The sequence below is a fragment of the Phoenix dactylifera genome, chromosome 15 (assembly GCF_051530095.1).
Source record: "Phoenix dactylifera cultivar Ajwa chromosome 15, Ajwa_hap1_PhDact_Kaust_v1.1, whole genome shotgun sequence".
Taxonomy (NCBI): domain Eukaryota; kingdom Viridiplantae; phylum Streptophyta; class Magnoliopsida; order Arecales; family Arecaceae; genus Phoenix; species Phoenix dactylifera.
The window spans coordinates 11,880,723-11,897,310 of record NC_143204.1 but is presented as its reverse complement, the minus strand read 5'-3'; the positions used below and the strand labels follow the sequence as shown (position 1 = coordinate 11,897,310).

Genomic DNA, 16,588 nt, shown 5'->3' with positions numbered 1-16,588 from the left:
TATCCGCACATCCTTTAGTTGCAAGCATATTTAATCAAGTCGAAGTCTATACATCAAACCCTTGCTAAGTTTAACTTTCACTGTGCATCTATACAACTTAGCATAGTTAATCAAAAAGTTTTAGAAGTAGCATAAAAGTTTTGAAAGACCCAATTCACCCCCCCTCTTGGCTTGTATCTACTGGGCAACAGTCCTCAAGCTGACATTGTTTCCTTTCTCTCTAAAGGATAAGGCTAAAACATGGCTAAACTCTTTGCGACCTAGATCAATAAGAACTTGGCAAGATATGCAGAGAGAATTTTTAAAGAAATTCTTTCCCACACAAAGGACCAACTTTTTGAAAAGACATATCAGCAATTTCCAACAAAAAGATAATAAAATATTTTATGAATATTGGAAAAGATTTAAAGACCTTCTTCTCTCATGCCCTCATCACGGATTTGAAACTTGGAGAACTATTAGCTTCTTTTATGAAGGTCTATCTCCACAGTTGAAACAGTTTGTAGAGACCATGTGCAATGGTAGATTCTTAGAAAAACAACCTGATGAGGCATGGGAGTATTTGGATTCCCATGCTGAGACTGCCCAACTTTGGGATAACGGGGATAGAAACAATAAGTCGTTACCTAAGCCTACTAGCTCTGTACAGGGAGGCCTTTACAACCTCAGAACTGAGGATGATCTTCATGCTAAAATGACAGCCCTCACTAGGAAAGTAGAAGAAATTGAGCTTAGGAAAGTTGAGCCAGTCAAGACTATAGAGCTTAGAAACGAGTGTTGTGGTATCTGCGATATGTCGGGTCATACCACTACAGATTGCCCCACCATACCGGCATTCAAAGAAGTCTTGCACGATCAAGCAAATGCTATGAACTCCTACCAAAAGCCTTATAACGATCCATACTTGAATACCTATAACCCTGGTTGGAAGAATCATCCAAATTTTAGGTGGAGAAATAATCATCCTCAACAGTCACACCATTCAGCTCCTCCACCTGCACATCCTACTTTTGCATCGCTACCCTCCCAAAAGCCGAATATCGAGATACCTTGCAATCTATACAAACTTTTCTACAAGGTCAAGCTAATATCAATGTTCAAAATACTTGAAATTTTGAAGACATAAGGAACCAATTGTTAATGTTGACTACCGTCCTAAGTATCCAAGAGAAGGGTAAGCTTCCAGCTCAACCCCAACCTAACCCACAAGTGCACAGTAGTAATGATACGGCTCCTTCTAGTTCGCATACAGAACATGCAAAGAGCATCATGACTTTGCATAATGGGAAAGTCATTAATCAGACCGTCCCATTGAGACCGCAGGTCACTTCTAATTCTGATGCTCCCAAAGCCGATGAAGGACAAAGAAAAAGTTGAGGTCCCAACTTCTACTGAGAAAGTTGAATGTCCTTTTTCTCCACCTTTTCCACAACGGTTAAAGCCGTTGCAAAAGCTCGAACCTAATTCTAAAATTCTTAAGCTTTTTAAGCAAGTAAAGATCAACATACCTCTTCTTGATGCAATCTTGTGTACTGTCAAACGTCGATTAAATATTAAAAAGAAGGCATTTTTAACTGAAAATGTGAGTGCTATTTTGCAGCACAACATTCTCCCTAAATATAAGGATCTAGGTTGCCCAACCATCTCATGCATCATAGGCAACTTTAGGATAGAGCGAGCATTGTTAGATTTAGGGACAAGTGTGAATTTGTTGCCATACTCTGTATATGAGCAACTTGGTCTAGGTGAGTTGAAGCCAACCTCCGTCACTTTGTAATTAGCTGACAGGTCAGTTAAAATTCCGAGGAGGATTATTGAGGATGTATTGGTCCAAGTAGACAAGTTCTATTTTTCTGTCGATTTTATCGTATTGGACACACATCCGGCTTCGAACTCACAGTCTCAGATTCCGGTTATTTTAGGACGTCCATTCCTTGCAACTTCTAATGCATTGATTAATTGTAGGAATGGCGTCATGAAGCTTTCTTTTGGTAACATGATCCTGGAACTTAACATTTTTAATGTTTGCAAGCAACCCAATGATCACGAAGAGAATAAGAAGGTTGATTGGGTTGAAACCATCGCGGAGGAATATTTGTTAGCTAAAGCAATTAACGACCCATCTGATGATAGCTTAATTGATTGGTGTCCTAATGGCACCAATGATGATGATTTGTCAGTCATACCTATTGTGGATAGTTTGGATATCAAGATGATCAATGGGTGGAGACTGAAAGTAGGGGAATTTGAGAGGTTGTCGCCTCAAGAGGCGAAAATAGTACCATCCCATGAGCAAGCACCCAAGCTCGAATTGAAACCCTTACCAAAGGAACTTAAGTATGCTTTTCTTGGACCCGAAGACACTTTTCTTGTAATCATCTCGTCTGGACTTGATCATACCCAAGAAAAAAAATTAGTTGGTATTCTAAAGAATCATAAAGAAGCCTTAGGGTGGTCTATTGCCGACTTGAAGGGAATTAGCCCCTTAATCTGTACGCACCGGATACATTTGGAGGACAATGCCAAAACCACAAGGCAAATGCAACGAAGGTTAAATCCTATGATGAGAGATGTGGTTAAGGCAGAAGTCCTCAAGTTGCTTGACGTGGGTATTATTTACCCAATTTCCGACAGCAAGTGGGTAAGCCCTACTCAAGTCGTTCGTAAGAAGTCGGGTTTGACGGTGGTAGAAAATGAACAAGGTGAACTAGTTCCAACTCGTGTCCCGACGAGTTGGCGCATGTGTGTGGACTACCAAAAGCTGAATTTGGTCACACGAAAGGATCACTTTCCTCTACCCTTCCTAGACCAAGTGTTGGAAAGAGTTGCAGGGCATGATTTCTATTGTTTTCTCGATGGCTATTCGGGATATTATCAAATTGAGATTTCACCAGAAGACCAAGAGAAGACTACCTTCACTTGTCCTTTTGGCACATTTGCTTTCCGACGAATGCCATTTGGGTTGTGTAATGCACCTGCAACATTCCAAAGATGCATGCTCAGCATCTTTAAAGACATGAACGAGAAATTTTTGGAAGTGTTCACGGACGACTTCTCCATTTTTGGCGACACATTTGATGATTGCCTGTCACATTTACAAGCCGTCTTAGCTCGATGTATGAAAAAGAATTTGATACTGAATTGGGAGAAATGCCACTTCATGGTGCCTAAGGGAATTGTCCTAGGACATATTGTTTCATCGAAGGGCATGGAAGTTGATAGAGCTAAGATTGACTTAATCGCCAAGCTACCTGCACCCAAGACGGTTAGAGATATTAGATCATTTTTGGGTCATGCCGGATTTTATAGGAGGTTCATCAAGGACTTTAGTATCATAGCTCGACCATTATGTAACCTCCTGTCCCTTGATACACCGTTCAATTGGACTGAAACCTGTCAGGAGGCATTCGAAAAGTTGAAGTCTATGCTTAGCACTGCACCCATCGTGCGACCACCTGATTGGTCATTACCTTTTGAGATCATGTGCGACGCTAGCGACTATGCGATAGGAGCCGTCCTAGGACAACGCAAGGATAATAAGCCGTATGTCATTTACTATGCAAGCAAAACCTTAAACGATGCTCAAATGAATTACACCACTATCGAAAAGGAATTGCTTGCAGTAGTATTTGCATTAGACAAATTTCGTTCTTATATCCTTGGTGCTCCTATTGTTATCTTCACGAACCATGCAGCACTAAAATATTTGCTAGATAAGAAAGAGGCCAAACCACGCCTAATACGATGGATACTTCTACTCCAAGAATTTGACATCACCATCAAAGATAAAAAGGAAGTAGAAAATGTGGTTGCTGACCATTTATCACGGCTAGTTTTTCATGATTCAGTGCCACAGTTTTCTATTAAAGACTCATTTCCTGAAGAGCAGTTGTTTGCATTCTCTACTGTGCCATGGTACGCTGACATTGTAAATTTTCTTGCTACAAACCGAATTCCGGAGCATTGGGGGTCGACAGATAGAAAAATTTTCTTGCACGAAGTAAAGAATTATTACTATGACGAACCCTATTTGTTTAAATATTGCAATGATCAAATCTTTAGACGATGCATACCGGATCATGATATACAAAGCGTACTTTCTTTCTGCCACACTAATGCTTGCGGTGGACATTTTTCCTCTAAGAAAATTGTTGCAAAAGTTTTGCAATGTGGTTTCTATTGGCCCACCATGTTCAAAGATGCCCACGAGTTCTGCAGGACATGTGATCCATGTCAACGTATTGGAAGTCTAACTCGTAGGCAAATAATGCCTCTTCAACCTATTACTATTATCGAAATTTTCGATTGTTGGGGCATCGATTTTATAGGCCCATTCCCACCGTCTTTTGGATATGAATACATTTTAGTTGGTGTCGAGTATGTGTCCAAATGGGTAGAAGCTGTCGCTTGTAGGACCAATGATCACAAACCTGTCCTGAAGTTTTTAAAAGAAAATATTTTTCACGATTTGGGATGCCTAAGATCATAATTAGTGACGGTGGAAAACACTTTTGTAATAAGCCTTTCGAAACCTTATTGAAAAAGTATGGTGTCACCCATAGAGTTGCTACCCCATATCATCCGCAAACCAGTGGACAGGTAGAGTTAGCCAATAGGGAGATCAAGCGTATTTTAGAGAAACCGGTGAACCCATCACGAAAAGATTAGTCTTTGAAACTATCAGATGCATTATGGGCCTATCGTACTGCATACAAAACCATTCTTGGCATGTCTCCCTACCGGCTAGTCTATGGAAAAGCGTGTCATCTGCCTGTAGAAATAGAACATAAATCGTATTGGGCAATTAGAAAATTGAATTGTGATTTACATGATGCCGGTCTAGCTAGAAAATTGCAATTGAACGAGCTTAATGAGATTCGCAGAGATGCTTATGACAATGCTAAAATTTGCAAAGAACGAATGAAGATCTTACATGATAAATCAATTTTAAAAAAATCTTTTGAACCTTTGCAAAAGGTTCTTTTATATGATTCCCGCTTACATCTGTTTCCTGGTAAGTTGCGATCGAGATGGACAGGTCCTTACATTATAAAAACTGTTTTTCCACATGGGGCGGTTGAGATTGAGAATCCACGGGATGGTAAAATTTTTAAGGTAAATGGACACAGGTTAAAACCTTTTCTTGAGAATTTTGCAGATGAAGAGGACTCCTTTTCCTTGGGGGAGCCTTCTTATGACTGAATATGAAGGCAAAGGTATGTGTATATTAGTTAGAATTATTTTTTTCTAGTTTTGTAGGTCTTATTTTCTGGATATCAACAGCTCAAGGTATTCTCCTTCTCTCCAATATTATTTTCTCTACTGTCTCTCATATAAATATTTCTTGTATCTATTACATTGAGGATAATGCAATGTTTAAGTTGGGGGGAGGGAAGTATTTTGCAAAAAAAAAAAATATTTTTGCATTCTTTTCTAAGCAAATGCACATGTATTTTCATATTGAGTTTGTGCAACTATTAAGGCAAGGAATACATGCGTACTATGACTGATCAGAGACCTATTATTAGATCCCCGCACATTTATTTAATGATATAGGAAGGCCTCAGGAGTTCACATTTGTTTAATGCATTTTTATTAAGCCATATCTGTAAAAGAAGTACGAGTATCCTTATCCGTACTATAAGGTTCTTGATTTAGTTTTCACATAAAGATAGAGGTTGAATACTCCGGCTAGATCATCTAAGTGTCTTATGTTCCGACCTTGGTTGACCTATAGTCACGTTGCAGTCACATTATATGGTTCAGTTTACCTTCTCCATTTTGAAAAAAAATAAAAAAAATAAAGAGATGACAAGTCTAACCTCGTGGCGTAGTCTGGTTCGAGTAATTAAGCCCAAGGGGTGTTTCACCTAATGCCTTGAGCCAATTGGATCAGGAGTCATTGGCCGAAAACTCGCTACATGGACCTTGCTAGAGCTTAAGGGGGTTGGACTATTGTAATCACCATATGTGTTTAAAAAAAAAAAATGAATAGGGTTGGTCAGGCTGAACCCAGTGACATGTGGTAATGGCTGGTTTGGCTCCATTGTATTGGACCTTTGTGTACTTTGGATATTTAGTTGGGATTGATAGCTCCTTCTTTTTATGCGAACCATTCTTGATAATTTTAGAAAACATGAGATATTCCAAAAATTTGATGGATCAGGCTCTAATAAACTGTAGTAAATACTTGTAAACTTGAGTAGTACACCTAAAATTCAAGCGGTACCATGTTGTGGTGGAGGTATTAGTACTCTGAGAAAGTCATACTATTTTATGCACACTACACTTTCATATTTTTCTTGCTTTGATAGTTGCCAAGCTTGAGAAAAATATATATTAATTAATTACATGTATATTAGCTTAGGCTTTATTTCATATTTTTATGATCTCATGTCATATCATTCATGATGTTTGTGGGTAACATCCCTGAAAACCCTCACGAGACAACACTCGTCCACTAGGATAACCTAGGGGTTTAACGGCTTTGTGGAGTGATTGATTAAAACCCCTATTTGATTTTGATGAGCTCAAAGCATTTGAGTATATCTTATGTTTACTAATGAATTCAATTAAGTGTTTCAGTGAAAATCGTGTCTAAGTGTTTCTAGACTTGGTTTAAGATATTTTGGATAAGGTATGAAGTCAGTTTGAACCAAAGTCTGAGACTCGAGTCGACTCCAGGATATTACGAGTCGACTCCAAGCGTATCAGAATCACTGGCACGGGCTCGAGTCGACTCCAGACCAGTACGAGTCGACTCCGACTGAGAACAGACAGACGAACAGAAAGCATCAACTTAAAACCTGTCAGCGAGTCGACTCCTGAAGTGCGCGAGTCGACTCCGATGCTTACCGAGTCGACTCCGGAGTAATATGAGTCGACTCCAAGAAGCTACAGACAGAAAAGTCAGAGAGCGTTATTTCGACCCTGAGATTCGAGTCGACTCCTGTGGAACGCGAGTCGACTCCGATGGTTGGCAGGTCGACTCTAAAGAAAGCGAGAGTCGACTCTCAGTGGTACACAAAGAAAAAGTCAGAGAGGAGTTTTCGGACTCTGAGATTCGAATCGACTCTCGCAATACACGAGTCGACTCCAAGGCAGCGCTCCACCAAAAAGACAGAAGGCCAAGTTTCGGAAACTGAGAGCCGAGTCGACTCCAGAGAAGTTCGAGTCGACTCCAAGACTGGACGAGCCAAAAGACAGAAGATCGGAAGTTCGGGCTCTGAGCGCCGAGTCGACTCCCAGGATTATCGAGTCGACTCGAGTGGGCCAAGTTGAAAATTGGCTTCGTGGATTTCATGAGATGAGCCGACTCCGAAAATGCCAAGTCAGCTCCAGAAGTTGGCGAGTCGACTCCGGGTCAAGACGAGTCGACTCCCAGTCGAAGAGGCCACTTTAATTCAAATCCGGAACAGTTGCCGAGTTGACTCCAGAAAAGCATGAGTCGACTCCCGCTACAGCCGAGTCGACTCCTGATCGCACGAGTCGACTCCGACCCCCCAACGGACATATTGTCAGGTTGTGCAGAGTGTGCAGAACGGGCAGAAAAAGGTGTCTAACGGCTAGTTTCCGTGGGGATGGCTTAAATAGCCACAGAGGACTGTAGCAAGGTAGAGAACTACCATTCCATTCAAAGAGATCAAGCTTTCATTCTCTGCAAGTTGGTTTTCAACGAAAAGAGGGAAGAGCGGCATTAACTCCATCCAACTTCCTCTTCCCAGCATTTAAAGAAGCCTCCTCCTGTATTCAAGTCGACCAGACATTCAAGAGGAGACCCGAAGCTCAAGAAGCCCTACTCAACTCCAACTCAAACGTGTTTGAGGGCTTCTAACCTCTCTTCAATTTATATTGTTATTTATCTGCTTTTGAGAAGCTTTGTTTTCTGTTTGTCCCTTTTATTTACATCTTGTCTTTGCTTGATTCAATCGGGGGATTGAATCAAGGGTGTAGAGGTTGGTTGGTGAGCCGAGTGTAAAACCAACGTGTAAGGGTTCGATTGTGATCCCGGAAAAACAATCGGGGTTGGTTCTAGTCGGTGAGCCTGGAAAAACCGACCGAGTTCGTTGTGAGCTCGTAAAACAACAAGTTTGGTTGTGAGCTTGGAAAACAACCGGCTGTAATCCAAGGGGTTATAGTGAATTCCTAAGTGAGGCTTGGGGAGTGGACGTAGGAGCAAGGGTTAGCTCCGAACCACTATAAACATCGTGTTTGTGATTGCTTGTCTCTCTTTCTCTCATTCTCATTTCACTCAAAGCACATAGCAACTAATTAATCACCTTGCAAAAGTATTAATTAGTCATCTACAAAAGTTTTAATTGTAAAATTATTTTAAAACCCAATTCACCCCCCCTCTTGGGTTGTCTATCTGGGCAACAAGTGGTATCAGAGCCTAAACTCTTCTACCCTAAGAGTAAAAGATCGAAATGACAACCCCATTTGGATCTTCCCACATTGAGGGTCAGTCCACCCAAAGACCCCCATTCTTTAATGGATCCGATTACTCATATTGGAAGGCTAGGATGAGAATATTCATCCAAGCCCAAGACTATGAGATGTGGACCATTGTATCAAATGGACCATACATCCCATCCATCTATATAGAGGGGGTCACTGTACCCAAACTAGAAAAGGATTGGGATGAACATGACATGAGAAAGGCACAACTCAATTCTAAAGCAATGAATGTGCTTTACTGTGCATTAGATAGGAATGAATTCAATAGAGTCTCTACTTGCAATTCTGCAAAAGAGATTTGGGACAGACTTGAAGTGACCCATGAGGGCACGAATCAAGTCAAAGAATCCAAAATAAATATATTAGTTCGTAATTAAGATGGATTCTAATGAGACAATCACTAGCATGTTCACTAGGTTTACTGGCATTGTCAATGGCCTAAAAAGCCTTGGCAAAAACTATACTAACAGTGATCTTGTCAGGAAAATTCTTCGCTGTCTACCAAGGTCATGGAAAGCCAAGGTGACGGCAATCCAAAAAGCTAAGGACTTGAACAAACTTCCACTTGAAGAGCTCCTTGGATCCCTAATGACTCACGAGCTAACAATGAAGCAGCACAGCGAAGAAGAGTCCACCCATAAGAAAAAGATAATAGCTCTTAAATCTACATCATCTAACAAGGACTTATCTTGCAGTAGCAGCAGTGAAGAAGAGGATCATGAGGGAGATGATGATGAGGCTCTTCTTGTGCGCAAATTCAGAAAATTCATCAACCACAAGAAGTCCTATCATCAAAGGAGAGGCCCCTCAAATTCCTATCGCAAGGATAAAGGTAAGGAAAGGAAAAATGAGGGGAGTGGTTGCTATAAGTGCAAAAAGCCGGGACACATCAGAGCTGAGTGTCCCTTACTAAAGAAGAGCAGCAAGTACAAGAAGAAGAAAGCCCTTGTCACCACCTTATCGGACTCCGACGCATCATCGTCATCATCGGATGAAGAACAAGAAGAAAAGGCCAATTTCTGCTTCATGGCCAATGAAAATGAGGTAACATCCGAAACACATCTTGATTTTACTTTTGATGAACTGTATGATGCATTTAATGAACTAATGATTGAATATAAGGCTATAAACGTTAAGAATAAAGAGCTAAAACTAGCTAATCAATCTTACCTACATAAATGCGATAAATTAGTTAAGGATAAGGACTATATCACCAAAGAAAATCTAGAACTTAAGACAAGCAACCAACTCTTAACTCAAAAGACTAATACCTTGAGCAAAGATAATGAAAAACTAACTAAGGAAATTTCAGAACTTAAAAACAATAAACCAATCTTAAACGAGAATCTCATAAAAGACTTAAACATTTTAAAAACAGAAAAACAAACTCTAACTAAAGAACTTGAAAAATACAAATCTTTGGTTGAAAAATTTACATATAGTTCTGAAAAATTGAATATGATACTTAACAGTCAACGAGCGGTATTCAATAGAGCGGGTTTAGGGTATAAACCTAAAAATAAGCAAAAACTTCTTAGTGACTTCTTTGTTAAAGCAGGAGAAAGTAAAACTAAGAAAATAACCTGTTTTTGTTGTGGAACTGTAGGACATAAAGCAAATGTGTGCAATTATAGAAAAGGAAAAACAAAAAGAAAAGTTAAAAGGGTATGGGTTCCAAAAGGAACCAACATGACTAACCATGAAGGACCCAAGAAAACTTGGGTACCTAAGATTACATGATTTGCTTGTGTAGGAGTGTCTTGCAGCCAAGGTCAACAAAAATTGCTGGTACTTGGATAGTGGCTGCTCGAGACACATGACGGGTGACAAGGATCAATTCTTCACCCTTGAAGCTAAGAAGGGAGGTGCTGTGACTTTTGGAGACAACAACCAAGGTCACATCATTGGTATAGGTAAAGTACAAATTACCCCTTCTACTTTTATAGATAATGTTCGATATGTTGATGGTCTTAAGCATAATTTATTAAGCATTAGTCAATTATGTGATAGAGGCTATAATGTCATGTTTAAACCATCACTATGCATCATAACAAACCCAAATGACAATAGTTTAGTTTTTAAAGAAATAAGACGTGGAAATGTGTATGTTGTAGACCTTGAGGATCTTGCCAAACACAACCCATGTTTAGTGGTTAATGAAACCAAGGATAATGATGCTAGTTGGTTATGGCATCGTAAGTTAGGTCATGCAAGCATGGACACAATATCTAAACTAGTTAAAAGAGATTCTGTGATAGGTTTGCCAAAATTAAAATTTGAAAAGAATAAAATATGTGAAGCATGTCAATTTGGCAAACAATCAAGGAACTCCTTTAAATCTATAAATTGTGTCTCTACCTCTAGACCTCTAGAACTACTACACATGGACCTCTTCGGACCAACTAGAACCACAAGTCTAGGAGGAAATAAATATGGTCTAGTTATCGTAGATGATTACTCTAGATTCACTTGGGTTATGTTCTTAGCACATAAAGATCAAGCTGTTTCAGTCTTTAAAAAGTTTCATAAGGAAGTAACAAATGCTAGAGATTCTTCAGTCATAGCCATTAGAAGTGACCATGGAACCGAATTTGAAAATCAGTTATTCGATGAGTTTTGTAGTAAAAAGGGGATAACTCATAATTTTTCTGCACCTAGGACACCACAACAAAATGGAGTTGTGGAGAGAAAAAATAGAACTCTAGAGGAAATGGCTAGAACTATGTTATGTGAAAGTAACCTCCCTAAGTACTTTTGGGGAGAAGCCATTAATACTTCTTGTCATATATTAAATAGAGTTCTATTAAGACCCATTATAAAGAAAACACCTTATGAACTTTGGAAAAACAGAAAACCAAAGGTAAACTATTTTCATATCTTTGGATGTAGGTGTTTTGTTCATAATAATGGAAAAGATAATCTAGGAAAATTTGACTCTAAATCTGATGAGGGCATATTCTTAGGGTACTCTACAACTAGTAAAGCCTATAGAGTCTTTAATAAAAGAACCCTAGTCATAGAAGAATCTATACATGTTGTTTTTGATGACTCGAGTGATATCTCCTCTAGTAAGAGAGTTATTTTTGATGATGATACGGAAATTCTTGAAGAAAAGATTGATGAGATGACATTACAAGATAACAATCAAAAATTAATTGAAGATGCATCATCAAGCCAAGAGACTATAGTAGATCATGGGCTAACTAAAGCTTGGAGGTATGCTCACGGGCATCCTAAGAAATTAATTCTAGATGATCCGTCTCAACCTATTAGGACTAGAGCATCCCTTAGGAACTTAAACAATCATCTAGCTTTCGTTTCACATTTTGAGCCCAAACACATAGAAGAAGCTGAAAAAGATGTAAAATGGATAAATGCAATGCAAGAAGAATTAAACCAATTTACTAGAAACAAAGTATGGAATCTAGTTGAAAGACCTACTGAATATTCAATTATAGGTACCAAATGGATTTATAAAAATAAACTTGATGAAAATGGTATTGTAATAAGGAATAAGGCTAGACTAGTAGCAAAGGGTTATAATCAAGAAGAAGGTATAGATTTTGATGAAACCTTTGCTCCGGTAGCTAGACTTGAAGCAATTAGACTTTTACTAGCTTTTGCATGCTCTAAGGACTTTAAATTATTTCAAATGGATGTAAAAAGTACATTTTTAAATGGGTATATTAATGAGGAGGTATATGTAGAACAACCTCCTGGTTTTGAAAATCATCAATACCCTAATCATGTTTATAAATTGAACAAAGCACTTTATGGTTTGAAACAAGCACCTAGAGCATGGTATGAGAGACTTAGCAAATTTCTATTAGAACATGAGTTCTCTAGGGGTAATGTAGATACAACACTGTTTCTGAAAAGGCAAAACAAAGATATGTTATTAGTACAGATTTATGTTGATGATATTATTTTCGGTGCTACTAACAATCGCCTCTGCGAAGAATTTGCTGATTTGATGCAGAGTGAATTTGAAATGAGCATGATGGGAGAGCTGAATTACTTTCTTGGACTTCAAATCAAACAATCTGAAAAAGGCATCTTCATCAGTCAAGCCAAATACATCAAGGAGATGCTCAAGAAGTTTGATATGGAGGGAAACAAATCAATCAGCACCCCCATGAGCTCATCATTCAAATTAGACCAAGATGAATCAGGTAAATCTGTAGATCAGAAGCTATATAGAGGTATGATAGGATCTTTGTTGTATTTAACTGCAAGTAGACCTGATATCATGTTTAGTGTTTGCATGTGTGCAAGATATCAGTCTAATCCTAAAGAATCTCATCTAATTGCAGTCAAAAGAATCTTTAAATACCTAATAGGAACTAAGAATATAGGTTTATGGTATTCTAAAGAATCTAGCCTAAAATTAATAGGATACACAGATTCAGACTTTGCTGGATGTAAACTTGATAGAAAAAGTACCAGCGGGTCTTGTCAATTTCTAGGAGAAAACCTAATCTCATGATTTAGCAAGAAACAAAACTCGATTGCTTTATCTACTGCTGAAGCTGAATATGTTGCAGCCGGGAGTTGTTGTGCTCAAATCTTGTGGATCAAACAATAATTAGAAGATTATGGCATTAAACAAGACAAAATTCCCATTAATTGTGATAATACAAGTGCCATTAATCTAACTAAAAATCCAATTCAGCATTCAAGAACTAAACATATTGAGATAAGACATCACTTCATAAGAGATCATGTACTGAATGGTGATGTGACACTTCAATTTGTTTGTACTGATGATCAATTAGCTGACATTTTTACAAAACCCTTAAGTGAAGAGAGATTTAGTGTGCTTAGGAGGGGATTAGGAGTGATTGATCCATCCTAGTGGTGTTTTCCACTAGTTCATTGATTTTGATGATTAGATTGTGGTTAATTTAGAGTTTCTTTACAATGATCATCAAATCAGATCATAACTTAGTGATTTTTCCTCATTCGGCACGAACATAGCATGATTTTTAGGTGCGTGCCAGAGTTCGAGACGACTCGAGCATGTTTCAGAGTCGGCTCGTAAGAGGGAGTCGACTCGCGCATTCACGGGAGTCGACTCGAGAACGATGGCAGCAGAGGGGGAGTCGACTCGCATACAGTCGGGAGTCGACTCGAGGTCAATAGGTGCATAAGAAGAGTCGACTCGCGCATATTTTGGAGTCGACTCGAGGTCGAGTCGACTCGCGACTCAGTGGAGTCGACTCGCAGTCGGGATCCGACTTTTTAACCCTAACTTCATCGCTTAGAAAATATTTCTTTTCACCGCCGCCACTGTTCAAAACCCTAGAGTCGACTCGTAGATCGTCTCCGGCCGCCCCTAGGTCCTTTTTCCGTCGATTTTTCATCGCCCATTAGGTTTTCATCCCATTCTAGGTCAACCATGCCTCGCAAATCCGTTGTCTCAAGCCGGAAGAGGCCCCATTCCGCGACCGGTGCCGAGCGGCGTTCCAAGGCTCGGAACGACCCCGTGAGGCCACAACCTCCGGCTCGTTCCCCGCCGAGGGCGGTTCCCGCGAGGCCGTGCGCCGGGAAGGCGGTCTCCACTGGGAGATATGTCGATTTCGACTATCTCTCCCGGGAGGGCTTCACCATAGGTGAGAGATTGCGTGTCCAGGGCTTAGAATATTTCCTTACGTTAGATCTCCCCACATACCCTGGATTAGTTAGAGAGTTTTACGATACCGTCCATCGGGGAGATGGGGGTATAGAGGGCACGGTAGCCGGTGTCCCTTTGTTCATTTCGGAGGATATCATTGCCCACATCCTCCACCTTCCACAAGTAGGGGTGGCTCCCACACATCCCGAGGATAGGACTGAGGCCCTTACGGCCATTCTAAGATACCCACTTCAGTCCCCCTTAGATGAGGTGTCCGCTAGCTCACTTCCTGTTGAGGTGTGGATCCTCCTGAGCATCTTGTCTAGGTCCATCTTCCCGAAGACTGGCCGCTTCGATTTTGTTTCTGAGAGGGACCTCGCCCTTATGTTTTATATTCTTCAGGACACCCCAATCAACTTCCCCAAACTCATTTATAGGTATCTATGTGAGCCACTAGATAGACCTAGGCTCACCCTCCCCTATGGCATGTTGTTCACCCTTATCTTTAGGGAGGCCGAGCTCCCTATTCCTGAGGGGGAACCCTCTCGCGCATTGCGATGGACAGATCGCATGCGTCCGGGGACCCTACACAGGATGGGGTTTCGGAAGGTAGAGGGGACCTGGGTTAGGAAGTCTTCCACCTCCACACATACCACCAGACATTCTCCTAGTCCTGAGCCAGATTCTGACTATCCTGACTTTCCCTCCACTTCGCTCCTACCACCTCAGCCGGACCCTCCTCCTCAGCTCCACCACCCATGGAGGTCCGGATCGCTCCTGAGCAGCTCCTGGAGTTGCGGCAGGAGATTGTCCGAGACCTGCGAGATGATCTACTTTGGGAGCTCCGAGGTTCAGTGCCTGCTCCCACTCCTGCACCCACATCTTCTGAGTTGGTCCCTTCCTTGACAGCCGTGACTGACATGACGGCCCATGTACGGGAAGAGATCTACAATGTTCGGAGTTTGGTCCAGGCTCAGTTCTCCAGTATGAGTAAGGTCACGGGCATCACTCGGAAGATGCGCGATGACATCCGGAAGGACATGAGCACCACTACTCAGGGGGCCGAGCGCTTGTCGAATGTGCTCATCGACAAGCTGGATGCACTTCAGAAGTCGGTGACCGAGCTCGACACGATGCATAGCAGGGCCACCTCGGCCATCATCCGACAGCTAGAGCACGTCACCAATGCGGTCCAAGCACTCGCTGAGCGCATGCCTCGAGGAGCTACATCCTCGAGAGGAGGAGACACATCCTCGAGAGGAGGAGATACATCCTCGAGAGGAGGAGTTACATCCTCGAGGAGACCTTAGCTGTTTTTGTGTTGACATGTATTGTTTTGCTTTACTTATTGTATTCTCAAATGTATTTACATACAAATCAATACAATGAGTAGCCATATTTTCTGCAATTCTGTGCCATTTGATCTATGATTGATTGTGTGCTCTGATTACCTCCTTTTTGATACGATGACAAAAAGGGGAAGAAATATTTAATAGATATGTAAATGGAATCAACATAAAAGGAATCAAAATGAAAATTAAAACATAATTTGTTCTTAGTGGATTTGGTACCTCGAGGCTCATTATCTCTCTGTTGGGGCTCCTAATGGAGTAATCTCCAGAATCTATTCAAGGGATATTTGGAGATTAGCTGAATCCAACTCAAGAACAAATTGACAGATTTTTCCTCTAAAAACCAAAAATTTAAAATCAAAAAATTCAATACATTAAAAGAAAATTCAGAGAATCAAATCATAAGTAGAATGCATATGTTGAGGGGGAGAATCTGAATGTTTTTAAGAAAGCTAAATCATTAAATATATATAAGCCAAACAATTGATTGCATGATATGAAGGCTTATATAATTCCAAATGAAAGGGGGAGCTTTAATTCCAAAATTTATTGCTTCACACCTTTCAAGCTTGGATATATTAAATTACCAGACATTTGAATTCATTTATGGATTTTATTTCCTTGTTTATTGAACAATTCACTTTACATATACTCAAAGTTTTGTCATCATCAAAAAGGGAGAGATTGTGGAGTGATTGATTAAAACCCCTATTTGATTTTGATGAGCTCAAAGCATTTGAGTATATCTTATATTTACTAATGAATTCAATTAAGTGTTTCAGTGAAAATCGTGTCTAAGTGTTTCTAGACTTGGTTCAAGATATTTTGGATAAGGTATGAAGTCAGTTTGAACCAAAGTCTGAGACTCGAGTCGACTCCAGGATATTACGAGTCGACTCCAAGTGTATCAGAATCACTGGCACGGGCTCGAGTCGACTCCAGACCAGTACGAGTCGACTCCGACTGAGAACAGACAGACGAACAGAAAGCATCAACTTAAAACCTGTCAGCGAGTCGACTCCTGAAGTGCGCGAGTCGACTCCGATGCTTACCGAGTCGACTCCGGAGTAATATGAGTCGACTCCAAGAAGCTACAGACAGAAAAGTCAGAGAGCGTTATTTCGACCCTGAGATTCGAGTCGACTCCTGTGGAACGCGAATCGAC

General features: G+C 40.4%; 1 non-coding gene across 1 annotated transcript; it reads right to left on the bottom strand.

The window, feature by feature from the left end:
* Positions 1-332: 332 nt before the first annotated feature.
* LOC149751232 (small nucleolar RNA R71) lies at positions 333-441 on the bottom strand. The gene has a single exon (XR_016398595.1). It is a non-coding gene; the product is annotated as a small nucleolar RNA R71 (small nucleolar RNA).
* Between the last annotated feature and the right edge of the window lie 16,147 nt (positions 442-16,588).